The sequence below is a fragment of the Lolium rigidum genome, chromosome 1 (assembly GCF_022539505.1).
Source record: "Lolium rigidum isolate FL_2022 chromosome 1, APGP_CSIRO_Lrig_0.1, whole genome shotgun sequence".
NCBI lineage: Eukaryota > Viridiplantae > Streptophyta > Magnoliopsida > Poales > Poaceae > Lolium > Lolium rigidum.
Window position 1 is genome coordinate 227,355,438 of NC_061508.1, and position 19,848 is coordinate 227,375,285.

General features: G+C 46.4%; 1 long non-coding RNA gene, 1 other non-coding gene and 1 pseudogene across 2 annotated transcripts; all 3 read right to left on the reverse strand.

Moving 5' to 3' along the window:
• Window positions 1–1,360: 1,360 nt before the first annotated feature.
• Window positions 1,361–1,433, reverse strand: TRNAK-CUU. The gene has a single exon. It is a non-coding gene; the product is annotated as a tRNA-Lys (tRNA).
• Window positions 1,434–1,698: 265 nt separating this feature from the next.
• LOC124690902 lies at window positions 1,699–7,462 on the reverse strand (annotated as a pseudogene).
• A 9,000-nt stretch (window positions 7,463–16,462) lies between these two features.
• Window positions 16,463–18,595, reverse strand: LOC124683255. Its single transcript, XR_006996610.1, has 3 exons — window positions 18,045–18,595; window positions 17,135–17,173; window positions 16,463–16,695 (listed from the first exon to the last, which is right to left on the reverse strand). It is a non-coding gene; the product is annotated as an uncharacterized LOC124683255 (long non-coding RNA).
• Between the last annotated feature and the right edge of the window lie 1,253 nt (window positions 18,596–19,848).

Here is a 19,848-nt window from a genome sequence, read left to right on the forward strand (position 1 = left end):
GGTGCACCGTGCCCCATCTCAGTTAGACGTGTCTCGAAAAATAAAAATACACGGCTAGGTGTGCCTTTTCTATTTCTCCATGGAGAAGCACGTCTAGGTGTTCTTGTAACTGGCACGTGGGACCCATCGATAGCACCAGTGCAATTCTGCATATGGGAAGTTTGGAAGAAAAAAAAACATAAGAAATAGATAAGAGAAAAGTTTTGGTAGGAAATAAGGTTTGCAGTATGGACCTGGAAGTATGGGAAGAAGCGGCGGTCTGTAGCTATCATTGGACGAGTTTCATAGAGATTGAGAGGTTTGACGATTCTTGTTGTTAAGGTTGGAATAATATCCAAGAACTCCCTGACATATTTGCTGAAACTCCAACCGCTATACTTAAACTCTAATTGCATTTTTTTCATATGAAGCATTGTGGGAGAGCATGTACAAGAAAAACGCCAGCTTCTCTTCCACCTTGATCCTAGAATCTAAAATCAATCCCTCCTCTCTAAGATATGATGCCAACAACATGAAAATGTTCGGCTCCATTCTAAAGGCAGCTAAGAAGTTCTTGAGGTGTCCTCCAAGCAATTCTCTAACATACTCCTTGTCATATACAAATGAAAGGTGTCTTTGGTGTCTTTGTTTTTGCCTTGTCAAGTGGAAGTACAATGCAGGAAAAATGACAAGCATAAATTCTTCATCTTCGTTTTTCCTCTTCCTAACACGTTCTACACTCCCGAAGTCCATGACAACCTATACTAATACACAGAAAATACACTTTGTGCCTAAATTTCTAATCCAGAAAATGTTGGCAATCACTTGTCAGTTTGAAATGCCTGTTGTTCAGTAAGGTCGTTCAAAATGAGGAGCAAGCACATGACTGGTTTGACTGGTTTGACGGCTGCGTTCTTTTCTCAGAAATGACTACGCTTATGAGATGAGATTCATTTTGTCCAGAACTTATCTTAAACTGAGCAAAGCTATCCGACCTTGCTTTATTCAACTTGGGATATGATCTTGAATATATATTAAATGGAGTTACGTGCAGATAAATTGTTCAGAGTTGTTAGGGGAAGTATTTTGCGTGGTGGATCCACAAATACTGAAGCTAGAAATATTCCGAGAAAACAATCTTAAACCAGAGAAAAAGTACTCTGCAGATCTGAAAGCTGTGAAGTCAAAAATCAAGGTAGGGTAAAGTTTGCCAAGAAAGGAGTTACAAAAAATTTGGAACAACGGACGCCCACCGTGGGGCTCGAACCCACGGTGATGTTCAACTTGGGATATGATCGTGAATGGAGTTACGTGCAGATAAATTGTTCAGAGTTGGTAAAGTTTGCCAAGAAAGGAGTTACAAAAAATTTGGAACAACGGACGCCCACCGTGGGGCTCGAACCCACGACCACAAGGTTAAGAGCCTTGCGCTCTACCAACTGAGCTAGACGGGCTTTGCGACACTTGTGTTTTCTTTTGGCTGCAATACTGTACAGTACAAGTAATCCAAACACAAAATGTAACAGTACCTTAACTTACCACAAGGTTTGAAAACAGATATCAGTCACCGGAAACAAAATTCCATGGCATCTGGATCAAATGGCCTTCAGTGAGTACGGCTCCATGCCATGATAAACAAAGCAGAGCAAGATACGCTGAGTAAAAACCACTCTTCAAACTTCCAGATGCAAACGAAATTATTTTTATTTGCAGAAAAAGGGCAATTGATGTTTCAGACGCTAGTATTAGCATACTGGTCACCCATTGATAATTTATAGTGATTTCGTGAAAAAACTGGATGATCTATTCTGCGCTCTACATGGCTACACAGCACATATAAAGAAAAATGATAGCCAATTTGGCAACATAGGGCGGATTTTTTGGAGAATAATTCCACCGTGTCAGTATCTCAAGGAATAAACAGCCTTTTAGTCTACAATGATTTTGCTCAAATCAACGCCCTGCGGGGCTGAGGCATCCATAAGGTCCCGGAGGCCAACTCTCAGATCAGGTACACCATCTTGCAAGATGGCACACACTGGAAATATCGGAACACCCTGCACTCTCCTCTTCAGTTCTTCATACATTGCATCCGCTCCATCTTCATCTATTTTGTTTGCGACTATCAACGATGGGCGCTTGGTCAAGCCTTCTTGGTAATGCTCTAGTTCCACGACCAGATCATGCAGCTGCTCCCATGGTGGGATACCCTTCCTGCCGTTGAGTGTTGCCGCCAGGTCAAGCACATAGGACAGAACTTTGGTGCGCTCAATGTGCCTCAAGAAGGCATGGCCCAGGCCCCGGTTCTCATGGGCACCTTTGATAAGACCAGGTATGTCAGCCACTTTCACTGAGAAGTAGTCGTCGTAGGTTAGGCTACCAATATTGTGCCTCAGTGTGGTGAATGCGTAGTCAGCGATCTCCGGGCGAGCTTTAGAGAGAGCACTCAGCAATGTGCTCTTTCCGGCATTAGGCAACCCAACAAGGCCAACATCAGCAATGCTCTTCAGCTCCAATACAAGAAAGGTCTCTGTCCCTGGTTCTCCAGCACTCAAACGGAATATCTTCTGTTGTCTATCTTCTTTGGATAGGCGCACATCGTTGCCAATAGAAGCATTCCCTAGCCCACCCTCCCCTCCTCGTGCTACAATCAACCGCTGCCCAGCTCTTGTCATTTCAGCAACAGAATACTGTATGTTATCTTCTTCTTCCCTAGCCTCATCTGCATCTGCATCTGCATCGTCATCCTCTTCCTCTGTCTCATCTTCATCCTCCCAAAACTCTCCATCGTCCTCATCAGACTGATCCTTTTCATCCATCTCTACCTGATATTGAGTGTTACTTGCATTACAATCTTCCGCATTCGAAAACCCAGTCTTGGAGCATGAACTAGTGTATGTTTGCTTCTCCCACTGATTGTTAATTCCTCTTTCAGCTTCATTTCCATAAATGATATCCTTGTTGTTATTCTGATTGGAACTGTCTGCAGAGTCTTCTGCAGCATCTGGGATATCCTAGGGATCTAGAGATCTGGTAGGTGCATTTACAGTGAAAGAAGGTGGTTCCCCTCGGACTAGATGAATCACTGTGCCAATTGGTACTTGTGCGACCTGTCGGACAACAGGCAAAGAAGGCTATATATTTCGAAAAGGGAAATAAGTAAACGTCATATGCAAATGTATACACATATATATGTAGTAACCTTGTCAGGACCTCTTGTCCCTATCTGTTTCTTAGAAAGTCCATTGCCTCCTCGGGTTGCTTGCTGGACACAAAATAAATAAACATAAAACAATGATACGAAAAAGCATAAATTATGTAGAATCTTCTTCTTTGGTAAAGGCTCAATCTGACATTAAGCTACAGCGTAATGAAACACTATTAGTCTTAAGTCCCTGGAAGAACTAAGGGGTAATAATATACACAAGCTCAGCATTCACACCAGGACAACATGTGTTCTTTTAAGAAGAGGGGTCATGCATCTAGCAAAACAAACAGAGCATGCTATCTTATACCGGGACACACAACATGATGTTCAAAAGCATACCGTGTGATGCTGCAAGTTACTGAAATCCCAGACAGACCTTGAGCACTCAAGAATGACATTACCACCTGTCCCTCCATCGCCACCTGCAAATTTTTGTTGCATTGAATAGGGCAAATCCTGAGCTCGTGAAATCTAGACTAAGTAGCAGAAACTAACTTCGGCAACTAGAAACATTTTGACATAATAAAAAATGGGGCATAATCTACAACCAAATTTTAACAGCAACGAGAGCTCAATCAAACACCACCAAAATGAGATGATCAGTTGCAAGCCATAGTAACAGCTAACAGACAATTGGACGGTGCAACCAAAGGCGAGGCTAGCTAGCAGGCTTAAACAGGCTTCAGCCTGCCCTCCAAAAGTGTAAAAAAAAATTTACTACTTGTAATCTCCAAGCCCATTAGCAGTTGAGTACTCCAGTCTTCAGCCCAAGTCGCCTAGACGCCCAGACGCACGCATCTTCCTATCGAGGCCAGCAAGGCAGCAAGCACGTATCAACGCATCGTATTCCTACTCCTAGCACGCATCGGAGAGGCAGACGGAGGGAGGCGAGGCGGCGAACCGGCGGGCGGCGGCCACGAGCCCACGACCAGCACGCCCCGAGCGCCGCACGCCCCGATGCCCGCGTTGCCCAGAAGCTGGGGCCGGCGGCCACGACACGCGCGGACGGGCGGACGGCGGAACACGCACGGACGGCCCAAACCCTAGCGGACGGCAGCCGGCATCCGGCGAAGTTTGGGCGGGGCTGAGCAGCGCGCCGACCTCTGTGCACCGGAGAGAGTTGCGCTGGCCTGCTAGGCTGCCAGTGAGCATCGGGAATTCGGTTTCGGGATCGCCAACGTGACAGTGTCGTTCTTCGGTGGTATTTGTTCTCCAATCCTCATATTATTTTGCTATCTCTCTGTTGCAAATTTGTAAGTTGTAACTGTGTACTAGCTAGCTCCAGTTAATTTATCTATGTGCAATATATTTTCAGATTTGTTAAAATGAAGAGAAAGCATGTGAGCATCCTTAGCTATTATACATCTAGTTCTGTTGGTACATCTCAATCTAAACCTGAGCATGTTGAACCTCAAGATGAAACTCAATCTGAACCTGAGCATGTTGAACCTCATGCTGAAACTGAACATGTTGAACCTCAAGATGAACCTGAATATGAACATGAACCCGATCCCCAAATTGTTGAGAGCAATGCCACCACATTTGATGAGAGTACAAACCAACCAAGTCAGCTTATTCAAGAATTTCATCCAAGTCAAATTATTCATGATCCAGGACTTAGAATACCAATAGATGATTATGCCCCCGAAATTAGAAGTGATGTGAGAAGAGCTTATTTGTTAAATGGACGAAACAAGGCTACAGGGCATAAATTCAAGAAGACACAAGATGGTATTATTTGGAGATCATTTCAGGCACACTGGTTGGATAAATTTGATTGGTTGGAATACAGTGTGGCAAAGGAGGCTGCTTTTTGCTTCTATTGTTATCTTTTCAAGAAACCATCACATGCTTGCAGATTGGCAAAGGAAGAATCAAAATATTGTTGAAGCCATGCGTTTGGTCTTGGATGTGAAAGAAAGTTTGCAAGGCATGAGGGACAATGGGTTGGATTCTTTATTCAGCCAAGCCAAGAGCTTTTGTGAGACGCATGAGATGAAGTGCCAAATATGGATGATCATGTTGGATCTTTGGGTCAAACTGTTCGCACCACCAAGAACACGACCACTCGACTCCACTATTACAAGGTTAGCATATTCAATGTTGCCATTGATGCAACTCTCGCTAAAATGAATCATCGATTCAATGAAGTTTCCACCGAGTTACTTGATTGTATGGCCTGTCTTAGTCCAGCAAACAACTTCTCAAAGTTTAATGTTGACAAACTTATTCGGCTTGCTGAAATTTATGCTGAGGACTTCACAGAAGCGGACAGGTTGTTGCTAAGAATTGACCTCCCAAGATTTCTGATGAACATTAGGAGAAGTGAAGAATTTAATGGCTGTCAAAATCTGTCCACACTTGCTCAGTTGATGGTTCAAACAACAAAACACACATATTTCCCATTGGTGTATCGTCTCATTGAGTTGGCTCTCATTCTTCGTGTGGCAACTGCATCAGTTGAACGCATATTTTCAGCAATGAAGATTATAAAAACAGATTTGCGCAATAAGGTGTCCGATGAATGGCTAAATGATTTAATGGTGTGCTACTGCAAGAAAGAGATATTCAGAAGCATTCATGATGATCAGATCATTATACAGTTTCAGAAATTGAGGGATCGTAGAGGACATCTACCACGCGAGTATAATGTGATTTCTTAGAGGTACATGTCTGTTTACTAGTTTCATTAGAGAGTTCACTTTGTCCTTTTATTGTTGCTTCTCTAGTACTGGATGTTTTAGTGTGTGATTTGTATGCTTTTAACCTGAAAATTTGTGTTATTTTGTCTTAATTAATTTTGTGTCTTATATATTGGCTTATTTTCTACCAGAAGTAGTGGTTTAGTTAGTCGTCGTCAACTTTCAGCCTCCCCTGTAAATAATTCCTGGACTCGCCGTTGGGTGCAACCAAACAAACAGAACCGACAATGCGAAAAACTATACTTGAATCAAGATTCAGAGCTCTATCTAGTTAAGAGGAATTGGATGATTTGGAAGGGTGGGTGAAATTTGCTAGTCCTCACCATCAGGCCTGCCTAGTCGGTCGGACCTGGAGCGCCTTTGGCTGATGCAGCCATTGCCGCCGTCACCACCCTTGGCACGCAGCCTGAACCTGTCCACCATCCCACGCGCCTGCAACGGAACGACGGGTATTCAAGGCCTCAGATTACCGTCGGTTCGTCGGAAAACTGCAGTTGCCGTGAAGCTGTGAGGGGATAGAATGTGACCTGCAAAGGAGACGCTTTTCCTTTCCTTCCCTCCGGCGAGGAGCCATGGTAGCTCGCCCCACCACCGACCCACGCCGCCGGCGACATGTTCGCCGGCGAGATGCGGCGTAGAACAGCATGCTGCCGCCGCCACATCTTCTCTGCTCGAGTCTAAGAAGCACCGAGGACGGCTGAATTTGGGGTGGATAGGAGACCCGCGTCGGAATGATGTTTTAGAGGTTGCCATGATCCGGCGCGCCCGGAGGCAGGAACATCGAGAAGCGGCGGAGGCGGCGGACTTGATTCTCGTCCCGTGGCGGCGGGGGCGCGAGACAAGGGGTGATATTATGGACTGTGGGCCGTAAGAACAAAGCTTCGTGGGCTTTCCCGCCTTCTTCAGTTGGTTTCAGTATGTCGGCCTTTCCCCCATTTCCTCACCGACCACGAGCCCGACAAACTCAGTCTTCTGCGGAAGCGGCTGCCACGCTCGTTGCTGGAGACGGGCTGATCTTGACAAAATCGCCGCTGATCGCAGCTGCAAGGGAGCTCTTCACTGAATGAATTACTTGGAGATAATGCCAGAATGTTTACTTGCAGAAACAAGATGGATAAGCTTCTGTGTTACTCTCTATCATAAACAAAAATACATCGGCACCAAGTTAATTAATCATGAGAGTATATATACAGAAATTGCAGAACAAGAGTATATACAGATTAACCACGATGATGATAATTAGTTGCCGCCGGAACCAGCGAGAAAATACTTCTCGCATAACAGAGAACACAAGAGCAAGCATCTGCATATGTAGTTTATAACTGAATTCAAGTTGTTGTCTAGCTCTTCATTTATTAAATTCGCAATAGTGTGCATCTGACAGTGTGCCCGACCGAGGAGATTAGTTAATGCCAGGACAGTAGTGTTCAAGTACAATGGTGGAGTACCATTGTGCCAAGATCTCCACGCTAATTGCCAAATAAACGTACACCAGTGGTGGCCATTCAGCCCCATAAGCTGCTCCAAATCAATCCTTCCTCCAATTGCCCAAGAGAAACAAAGTGCACAACAGATAAGAGAGAATAGCCAAAATACCAGTAGTGAAAACCGAACATGCCAAAATACCACTAGTGAAAACTAACTTGCCAAAATAACACTCACTTCAGTTTTTTGTAGCCAAAATACCACTAGTGGCTAACTGACTAACATCATTCAAAAAAGACATATATGCCCTTATCTCTTCACAACGTCAACAACAGATCAACAGAAAACAATACTCCGTACAACACTATCTCAGCTCACTTTAACAGCATTTCAACACAACTTTCAAATAAACATTGAACGCCTATTTCTACTTTGAAATCGTCCATCAGATCGACTCTGAAACACATAAACACAGCAAATTCTAAATTTGATGCAGTTGTAATAAATATACTGGGAACAAACAGGGGAACAAGGGCCGGCTCACCAAGGGAGGGTTCCTGTGGAGGTGTGCCGGAGCTTTGCCACACGGCCACGGCTCACCGCGGGCAGAGGGCGTCGAGCGGAGGGCGGCGCGCGACGGGCGTCCAGCGGAGGGCAGCGCGCGACGGGCGGAGGGGCGGCGCGCGGTGGTGGAGGTGGTCGGGCGGAGGAAAGCTAGAGGGGGAGGGGAGTGGCAGGGAGGCGCGAGCGTGGGGTGGTTCGTCCCGCCGCCATGGCTGCTCTGTGCGGCGGCTCTGCTCGTGAGGAATTTGGACCGGAGGAGATATAAGTTTGCAGGGGTAATTTTGGAATACCAAATAAACTGACAGGGTACTAACGGTTTGACTCACAGAGTTTCTTTGACATGTGAAAGCATCTCGCCCTGTAAAAGGCCAAAACCAAAAAATAACCGCCAATTTACGGACTGAAAATATTTTTTCGTGCCGAGACCAAAACCCATACTCGCCTGTATTTGTAGGGGCCGACGGAGCGAACCGAACGCAGCCCGAAAACAATCTCTAGTTTGCGCACGAGGGAAGTTTCAGCTCCTCCCAACCACCGCCGCCGCAGCCGATCTGCGCGCCCTCACCTTCGTCTGCGCCGCCGTCGTCCGATTTCTCCACGATGAGTCTCAAATCGACCCATCCGTCCGCCGTCGCTAGCTCGCAGGTGTCGCCACCCTCTCCCACGGTCGCCGGCTCGCCGCAGCTTCCGCCGATCCAACAACCACCCCGGCGACCCATGCGACCCCGCGGTGGTAGCAACCACGGTCTCGTCGACGAGCGTGGTGAAGCAGCGGTGCGCGGGAACGCATGTGGTACCGCAATCCGGTGCCGCGGCGGCCACCGGTGATGTCCCGGCGGTGGCAACGAAGCCGAAGGAATCCCGTGCCACGCCGAAGAATTCGGCGCCCAAAAGGACGAAAGTGAAGGCGTCGACGAGCCGTGGCGCCCCGCCTCCGTTCCCCTGCCCGCCAATGCCGCCGCCGCCACCGGAAGCCACCGCGAACATCGCCCAGGACGTGCTCGACGACGGGTCAACAAGGTACACATCAACTCTTCCTTGGTTTTCCATTGCGTGTAGATATTGAGGCTGCGTACTATTAGGAACGAAAACACCTCGTACATGGAGATGTTGGACGAGGTGAACATTAACCCACTCCCTCCGTTCGATGATGGGATGAGCGGAGATGAGGACGACATCGGGGACGAAGGGGAACAAGGGGACGAAGGGGAAGAAGATGAAGGGGACGAGGGTGTGGTCGAGGTGGAGGCCGATGTAAATAGGAAGAAGAGGCGGGAGAGCGAGAGAACGAAGTGGGCTTTGGTGATGTCGGAATTTGCACCTATTTGTCGCCAACAACTACACGGAAATTAAAGACGCCACCTTGTGCCGAGCTTGGGCCGCCGTGGGGATGGATGCAGTATCTGGCACCGATCAAACAGGGAAGCGCTACTAGCAACGCATCGAGGACAAATTCCATAAACTGATGCCGCGCGTTCGCCATCCTGTCGATCGCACGTACCGATCCCTCCAAGGACGTCGGGACGCGGTCAAACCGGCCTGCAGCCGGTGGGCAGCAACAATGGACCAAGTGGTTTTCAATCCTCCTAGCGGCGTAACTGTGAACGAATATGTGAGTGCATATTTGGTTTGTACAATTGTAGTTTCGCTTTGGTGACATATTGACGATTTCTTGTTTGGTTTTCCAAATATAGGACCGCATTGTCGATGCGAGGTACATAGACATGGTCGGCAGCAAGGGCAAGAGCTTCACCATGCGTCATTGCTTTGATGTGCTTCAACACCTCCCCAAGTGGAAATTGAGGGACGAAGAAGTAGCACCCAACAAAACTGCAATGGTTGCGCTCGACGACACCGAGGACGAGAAGGAGGGCCGGAACACTGACAATCCGGAGGGAAACAAGAAGTCTAAGGAGAGGCTCAAGCTCGAGGGGGAGGCTGCATTATTGAGGGACAAGTTTGATCAAATGATGAAGTCCAAGGAGGTGATAGCGGCCAAGACTTTGGAGACCAAGGTTGTCATCATCGAGAGAAAGAAGGAGGTGAGCCTTGCCAAGCTTGAAGCCAACCGAGAGGAAGCAAGGAACAAGACCAAGTTGGAGGAGATGAGGATCAATGTGAACGCCAAAGCAATTAAATAACTATTGGCCGAAGAGAGGAAGATCATGATAATGAACACCAAAGACATGAATGAGCAACAACTAGAGTGGTGGAAGGAGACCTCGGCGGAGATCACGGCAAGACGAAGACTAGCTCGCGAAGAGGCAACTAGTGGTGGCTCGGTGACTCCTGGAGGTGGTGGCGATGATGGTCACGACGAGCCAACCTCAGTTTGATGCCGACGGTGAGAGGAGATGGTGAACTATGAACTATTTGTTTTTATTGTGTCATTTGATGTATGCACTATGAACTATGCATGAATTGTTTGCATTTGATTGTGTCGTTTATTTGATCATATGCAAAGTTTTTGATAAACCCTGTTTTTACGGGTTCGGAAGCCGCTGTCGCAGAACAGAGCCTTGTTTTACAATTTTAGTTTACGACCCGAATACACGAGTTTGGTGAACTGGACTCAACTTTTTCATTTCGCGTTCTTTCGGGGCTCTGCTAGAGATGCTCTGACCGTAGTGTTATTTTGGCATGAAAAACTGGGAAGGAGTGTTATTTTGGCAAGTTTGTTTTCACTGGTGGTATTTTGACGTGTTTGGTTTTAACTAGTGGTATTTTGGCTATTCTTTCAACAGATAATGTATCCATTCAGCAAGACAAGGGATAAGCATGGGCCTCTTCTCATTATGCTGGGCAAATTAAAATACAGAACTGGACTTCTAATCATTTTATGCAGTGAAAGAGAATTAACGGTCACTAATCACCATCATCATTTCCCTCAATCCTCCTGAACCAGTCGAGATGGCAAAATGCAGACAAAAATGCACAGAAAAGCACATGATTACAAAGATCTAGCATGCATGGTTAAAAATGATATTAAAGCCAAGATCCCAAGAAGCCAAGCAGGCCCCTCCAGAATCAATTTCCTAGAGACTACACAAGATTGAGTACAGAGTAGCCGAGCAGGCAGACGTCTGTGGTGACTTCGTCAATCTCAAGACCCGTTGGATCAGTTCTTCAACGCAATCTCTTGGAGGTGCTCATAGGGGTAGGGTGTGCGTGTGTGCGTTCATAGAGGTGAGTGTGTGCGCGTATGTACGAGGGTCTTTGATTGTATTGTGTTTCGCAAAAAAAAGAGTAGGCCCCTCCACGAATCAATTTCCTACATATTTCCTCTGCTCCCACATCAGATCAGGAGCCATGGAAGGGAAAGGGCGAGAGAGAAGGAGGTTACCGGAGATCCGAACGGCAGTAGGTGCCGGTGCCGGTAAGTCTGCAAGAACGACAACGATCTACGGGAGCGGCTAGGTGGGATCCATACCCTCCCACCGGTAAGTTGCTCTGCCTCTCCCGCAACAGCTCCGCTCGCCTCCGGTCGCTCGTCGCCAGTCGTTCTCCGTCGGTCGCTCGCTACAGCTCTTGGTAGGGTTTGGGCAAGAACGAGGATAGGATGAGACGGGAGTTGGGGACGGGGATAATACGCGAGGTCCACGTCGGGGATTCAGTCCAAGTCAAAAATGGTCCGGGGACGGGGTTATCCAGGGATGGGCGGGGATTTTTTGGCCGAAAACTCATACACCAAATGAGCTCTTGGGGATTGACGGGAATTCGGAAATGGGCAGGGATAATACTCGCTCATCCCCGCGAATACGCTCGTACCAAACGAGGCCTTAACAAGTGGCCATGACTAAAAAGGAGAGAAATTTACGACCACGGAAGGGGCGGACAACGGTTCGAACGATGTTGGTTGCAGGATAGGCGCATCTCGCTAGAGTGAAGAAAGAGGGACAAAGAGCCTTGCTAGAGGAGAAGGGGGACTGTTGACATGTTCTCCCACTATTGCTAAATTGAGATCTTAGGGTATGTTTGGTTGCTCACGTGGATTTTGCATGTACGGGGACTTTAGTCTGAAAAGCTACAAGGAGTAATACAACCTATAATTCACGTTATGCAACTAGTTTGGTTGCTAATAATTCATTCTTTGCATCATAGGGGAAGCCAATGCCCTAACATTTGGTTGCCAGCATTTTTCGTAACATATACCACAGAATTAGTAGGACTGACATAGTAGTAGCATATCGATCATAGTGTTTGCACCACGAGTGCATAAACAACTGCTCGTGATGCAACACAAGTTCATATACTGAGGGGTTAATTAGTATATACCACCAAGCAAAATATACAAACACGGGAATAATTTTTCATCAAGCCTAGCTACTTCCAAAATATATATCTTCATCATGGTCATCACCAACACCACAACAAAGCACCCCATGTCGGCTCCTCACAAGTAAAGTGTGACATCCTAGCCCAAGACTTAATAGGATTGATAAAATACTGATACAAATAACTTGGAATTTATTTTTCCGAAGCTCGTCTCCAATGAACTCAGAGGTTAAGCATGCTTGGGCTGGAGCAATTTGAGCATGGCTGACCGACCGGGAAATTGATCTCGGGTGCGCATGAGTGAGGGCAAAGTGCGCAGAAAAGACTAGTGTTGGTCTCTAAGGCATGTCTAGAGATCCTAGAGAGCTGACAGGGGTAACACGCTCGGTCGGGGTAGTCTGCATGTTACATTTGGTATTAGACACGACCCTCGCGGTTACATGGATGTGTGCTGGTCGGGGGCTCGGGCATGTGGCGCATGGCTGGTGTGGCCCGTCGTGGCACCCGTGAAAGAACATCTCTCTACCATTATGGTTTTGTGTGTTCGATGATAACATTTGTGATACCTTAATGTGTGTTAAGTGTTGCATGATGTTTTTGCTCATTAGCTTGATCTATATTGAATTCATGATGAAAAGAAAGAAGAGGCGGAAAATCATCAGGCCGGATATTCCGGAGCCGGATTATTTGCAAATATCCGACCCCAAAATTCGGCTAAGTACTTAAGGAAAAGTGCTACTAAACTCTCCCCGGATATTGTTGCGGTCAGAAACCCACCGGCGAGCAGCGACGGGCAACACAGTAGAGCCGGGAGGCTCCCAGGACTGCGGCTGGCCCTGGTCCCTCGAGCGACGGCCCGCAAAGACTCGGCACGCACGTCCGATGCTGGTGCAAGGGCGTGCCACCTGACCTATGCACGGTCGGGAAGGTGATGGATTTGCCTCGCTTAGTTTCCTGCATGGCATACACGTAAACATTAAATACGAGCCTCGATCGGCTCTCGGGTTGTCTCGTGAATCGGCTCAAGGAGCCAACCCACCCACGATTCGTACGAGGTGTACGATCACATGGTGGTCCTGCTTGATCAAAATAAAGCTAAAACGACCTACTACGATTTAGGGTTTTCACCACATAATCGGAACATCCTACGCGTGATTGAGCCTGGCGACCACGCACGGTGATCGTAAACCGACCCTAGACAAGGCCTAAAAACCAACATGAAGTTGATCCCCGGAACACCCTGTCTAGGGCTAGCAAACTACACCCTACGCGCCACTGGATCCTTCAACCCGTTTGTAAGGCCTAACTATGCAGATATTAAACTAATCCTTGAAGAACAAGGAGCAATCATAACGGATCGGATCTACTAAATAATGATCAAGCGGGGTGCCGCCCTTACACCTAAGATAGGTGTAAGGGCGGCTAAACGTCTAAGGGTTGCGCAGACGAAAGCATATGATACGATGAAACAATGCTAACCCTAACACGTCTATGATAACTACGTTGCTCACCATCAACAAGGCTTCAACACGAGCAACGCATGAACAGCGAATAAACGTGTACTGCCTAGATCGCAAGATGCGATCTAGGCAGCATGATGCTTACCCGGAAGAAACCCTCGAGACAAGGGAGTTGGCGATGCGCCTAGATTGGTTTGTGGTGAACGTGGTTGTTGTTTATTTCAGAAACCCTAGATACATATTTATAGTCCGTAGACTTTCTAACGTGGGAATAATCCCAACCGTGCACGAGCCAAATTCTATCTAACCGACACGTATCCTACTATATTTACAGATACACGGGCAAACTAGCCCAAACTTCGTATACAAGGCCGATTCATGTATCCCTTCCATGTATATTCTTCAAGCCCATCTTTAATCGCGGCCCACCTCTAATCCGGTCAAATTCTGGTGATAACACATGCCCCCCTGGTTTTGGAAATGACAATTCCAAAATCACTCTGCTTTTTCTTCGTCGGGTCATGTCGTGGCGGAAGCGGAACCGTCGCGGTATCCTTCATCATGATGCCTTGCCCTCACAGACTTCTTTGCAAGATTTGATAGCTTTAACATCACTTCCTCGGAAACCGTAATGGCATTAAATCTCCACTATACCCCCTTTATTTAAGCGTGCCGAACGGTTCGCCACTTCATCCCCTTGCTGCGTTCGGCCATCGGCACCTAAAAACCCTCTTTCCCTGTAGCAATGTCTTCCTCTTCCTCCATCTCCTCGGGCCTCTCTTTCCAATCTTCTTCCTCGAGCGAGCGGGAGCGGAACTTTGACCACGTGCCGGATGGCCCACCCGAAGCACTCGTCGGGTCGGATGGTGACTTACCTCCGACCGATGGGGAGGACGACCTCCGAGTTCCTCATCGAAGGGGAGCCGAAGAGCGAGAGCGAAGACGACCTCCACTCTGGGCGAACTCCACCTCCTCCGACGAGGAGGAGGAAGAAGAAGAAGCGGAGGAAGAGGAGGAAGAGGAGGAGGATGATTCCTCCTCCTCCGCTGGGTATCCGCCGGCGAAGCGCTTCCGCGCTTGGGCGGACAGCGAGGACGATGATGATGACGAGGAAGAAGAGGCTTCGGCCGAGGGCTGGGGCAGCGAGCGACGAGGAACTCTCCGGAAGCGGCGCCGACGGCGGCTACGATGCCGACGACGAGGCCAGCGAAGATTAGTAATGTAGGACTAGTAGTTCTTGAGCAATCGGCTCTTCTTTTGTTCTTCCTTTCTTGAGCAATCGGCTCTTCATTGTAAAAAACCCCTCTTATTAATGAAGAAGACATTTCTCAGCTGAGTCTGTCCCTTTTCCAACTTTGCCGATTGTTAAAGTGAGTCAACATATTAAGAGCCGATGGCAGCGCATCGGCCCTTGCCATAAAACACGAGCAAGGCCCACTCTATTGTCTATTCAAATGGTAACCTGCGACTTATCCGAAAGAACAAAACTCAAATCCCCAAATCGTCGCTTGAACAGATCCAACCCACGGCCATATGAACCTCAGATGTCAATCGCGCAGGTTCGCAACTGCAACGGACCCAAAGGCAATATCATCCAATGCCCACGCTATGGTCTCGAGCCCGAAGGTGATCCTTAACCCCTCCTTGTCTGTTCGAACATAGCGCCTTGCTCTATCTTTTTGCATCAACGAAACGGCCCCGACCGTGTAGATGATGACGGCTTCCCTTCGGATTCCTTTCGGCGGCTACGGTGGTCTTCTTCCGCAACAACTCACCGCTTTTGAAGCGAGGTTATGATGCGAGGTCGGCCGATGACACTCCAATCGGCTTCCAAAAACAGAGTGTCTACCAAATCAGCTGCCCCCGAGCCTCGGTTAAGGCAAGAACAGCGGCGAGGACACACGGTTCGATCAAAGGGCCTCGAACTCGAGCAATTCGAGACGACCACCATGCGAGCCGGCCAGACTTGCCACCGTCGAAAGCCGATATTGCAGACGAAACACCAACGGCTTAATGAACAAAAGGCTGTCTTGTACGCCAAACTGACACCTCTGACAGTACTGCTGAACTGGCGACCTTGCGCAAAGGGTTGGAAGTCCTCGAAGAGAAGGTTCGGGCAACAAAATCAGCTCATTGAAGCTGAGGCAGCTCTCATTGTTCACTCCCTCGAGGAAGCAGAAGGCCTCGAAGCTGAACTGACACTACAAGAAATATGTTGACTTGCGACACTTCATTTTTGTCACTGAATCGTCATTACATTTAATCTATGACAATTTTACGACGAAAAATGGATTGTCAAAAACGGAGCGTCAGGAATCAACCAACATGACCTTCTACCTGGAATCGTCATGATTGTCTATGACGATATTGCATCGTCATACAATCCATGACGATCTAATAACGTCCCAGGCCATTTGCGATGCCACATCAGATCCTACGTGGGCAATCCAACGTGGCAAAATTGTGACGAAACAAAATTGTCGTAATTCAAAATCAGCCCAGTCCACTTCAGTTATCTATATGGGCTAAGACCAATCATTCAGACTGTTTTTTTCTTTTTTCCTACCAATTCTGGTCGGCTAATGGGCCAAGCACAACAATTCAGCATTTTCCTTTTATGGGCCACAACCTTTTTGAAATCCGTTTTTTTTCATTTTTTGTTTTTTGCTGGTTTTTACATTGTTACAGTCCAATACTGTTTGGGCTGTGGCCTTTTTAGAGCCCAAGTAGCAATGATTTCATCTCTGACGTGTCAGCAGTGAATAATCAATATTTCGGTCCGCACAGCCCAATTAATATACTAGCATATTTTCACAAATGACGGCCAAAATAAGAATATACATGTGCGTACATTTTCAGAGATGACCGCCAAAATTAAATATACAATACACAGAAGGTCTAAGAAAAGAATCCAAACATGGTCGTCATAGAAAACCATGACCTTGTAGCGGTCAGGTCAGGCATAGATCACTACTACTGGCAGAGCCTATGATCAGGCTGTTCTTCAAAATTCTCTCCAGGACGGGAACAAGATCTTCAAGAAAGCCACCTGCATCTCTTTAGCAATCATGTTCAGGTGCTCCTGTTGGGACGTAGAGGAAATAAGCAGGTTTTAGAATCATAGCAATCTCATAGATTTAATTAGTAACTGGATATATGCACGTTCTTGCTTGTATATTTTGGTGTATAATCTTATGAAACATAACAGGAACTGAATAAGCATAGATGTGCCAAAGCCTGCTAAAGAAATGATAGCCGACAGACAATAAACTGAATGCTAGTAATAGGAAAATGTCCAGTGATGAGCAAGACCATCAACTCTAGTACCCAGCCTGTTCTACGGACCTAAGCAAAAAAGGAAGAAAAAACATTGAGTAACAGTGCACCTAGATATATGAGGTTGGCAGCATAATTTTTAAGCCACTCGTCAACTAACAGACATAACAACAATCAAATCCTGGAATCCAATGAAAGTAACTATTTCTAGAATGTTCACAGTAAGTCACAGGAAGGTAGCATACTCAATTGGGTGATGATCCCAGGAAGAACATCTTGTAGCTCTGTCAAGACAAACCATTAATGTGAGTAAACATGATTAAGAAATACCAATGAAATGCCAACAGAACTGCCTAGTTAAAAGGTTGCATATTAGGGTACAACCATGTTACTTGGAGAATGCATGTCATGGATGCAAACCATGTTACTTGGAGAATAATACAAAGCAGTGCTACAAGCAAGAAGTAATTAAACAAGCACACACTTTAGCTTAAACTTTTTTTTAGAATTCATTTCAGCTCAATTTGAAGTACTACAAAGCAGAACTTGCTTGTCCTGTACAGCTCAATTTGAGCACACACATTCAGTACTCCTAGCAGTATTTAACACTAAGACAATGTAAACTATAGCTATCTGTATTCTTGATCAGTCGATTACAAGGAAGAGGAGCTGCTATTAGAAACAAGAGCAATTAATTGTATGAACACATTATGAATTGCAAGATGAACTGAACAAGTATATATTCAATTTGCTAAGTAGACTCATACTATATCCAGAGAACTGGACCAGCAGCATTACAAAGTACTATATCGAGACAATTAGAACCAAAAAGGACCAATCAGACAGCCTCGTACTATATTTTCCTCAACAACATAGTGTAAAACTATGACAGGTAGCAGCTTTTTGATTACCTCATGAACTCGAATCAGACACAGCAGAAAACAAACTCACAATTCTGGTGATCTGCTACTAATTCCGAGTATAAGTGCAGTGCTATAAGGGAACCATAGCTAGTAGATATAACAACAAACGGGGGAAGGGAGGAGGAACTGTTCCTGCAACTCCTAACAGAAGGCTCCTAGGGTACAAGCTCGGCATTGGTGCTTCGCTACAAAGTTAAATCAGTAAAACTTCATACAAAGAGATGGATCTCACCTCTATAAACCATTCAACAACCTGCGGAGATGGATCTCAACACTAATAAATGCTGGTGGTGCTCTCCAATCGCCTTCCTCATCTCATTTCACCTCCACCACCTGCCGATGCGGTTCATTATCTGGAAGGAACATGCAGAGACGGACGGTTAAAAGGGAAGAAATAGCTAAACCAGGAGCCTATAGGAGGGAAACGAGATGGGGGGAATGTTCCTGGACACGGGCGGCCGGATCCGGATGCGGGGAGGTTCGGGTTGCAGTTCTGGTGCTCAGCGCCCCACTTTCCCACCTCGTCTCGTCACCTTCCATGGCCACCCAGCCGCCCCGCCCCAAAGCACGTCGCGGGAATCGCCGCCAGAAGGTGGGAAGGTGGAGAACCTGCAGATCTCGAAGGGTCAGGAGTGGATGGCACCGCCACCGCGGGTCACCTGGGGATGCAGCGCGTGATGCATCCCCGACCTACAGATGGACGACGAATCGAAGACGACATCGACGAAGAATGCTTAGCCGGGCGAAGGTGGGCGGCGGATCGATGGGCTCGGGGTGGATCTGGTGCTTGGGGTGTTTCGAGGGAAGGAGAGAGGAAGGTGGTGGCGGCGCAAGGCTAGGGTTTGGATTTTAGAGTTAGACCGGTTCGGGTGAGGCGGGATAATTGCTCGAACACGGAATGCGGTGGCGGGATGCCAAAATAGGACACCCCTATCGCGCGCTCGTCTCCAAAATTTTCCCTCCACGCCTCACTTATCTTACACGCTTATTACATGTGCAGATGTGCTGCAACTGGGACCTATGTCTGGTTGACCCCAGTGTACAGTCTCTATCTAGTTGGTTTTGGTAGTAATAAACTAGTTTCACGTAGTCATATATTATTACATCTGCTAAAAGTTGTTGATTTTCTATATTTATTATTGAATACATAAAACTTCAAGACTAAAAAAACTACTATCATTGTCACGTATATATTTTAATTTCCAAAAGTTCAAGACTAAAAAATACTATCATTGTCACATATATTTTTAATTGCCACATACTTTGTAATAATATAAATTTAAAGTAATACCAACAAATAGGCATAAATAATTCTTATTTTCTAAGTGCCAAAATAGAGTTTTTTTGTGAAGCACCTACCAAAAATATATTGCAAAAATGTACCACCCAAATTTGACTGCATTTTGAAAATAATATGGGACCATCGTTTTGACATCATTATTAAATCAACATAAATAATTCAAAAAAGTAGAAATCATTCCCATCGTGTCATCTTATAAGACCAAGTTGCTAGGAAAAGAAGAAAAAAAATTGGAGCCACAATATTCTAGAACAACCTTCTCTGAAATGAGGTGGCAGACACACAAACAAGACACTAGACGAAACATATGAGGTGGCCGCCTAGTCATTTGAACGCATCATAAAATATAATTACGACGATCTAAATTGGTCATAGTCGCCTAGAAATAACGTCGTTAACCGTGTGGCTAACACTATGACGATTTCATACTTAAAAATAATAACGTTTTGACTCAAATCGTCATAGTTTTCTAGGGTTTTCACCTCCCCCAAATAGCTAACGACTAATCAGTGCAAAATCGTCATAGAATCATGACGATTTTACCTAGGGTCACTGAGAGAAGGTCACCAGTCAACACATTTCTTGTATGAAGACCAACTTGGTCGAAATCCGTGTCTTGAACACGCAGCTGGTTGATACGTCCAAAACGTATCTACTTTCCCGAACACTTTTCCTATTGTTTTGCCTCTAATTTGTGTATTTTGGATGCAACTAACACGGACTAACGCTGGTTTTC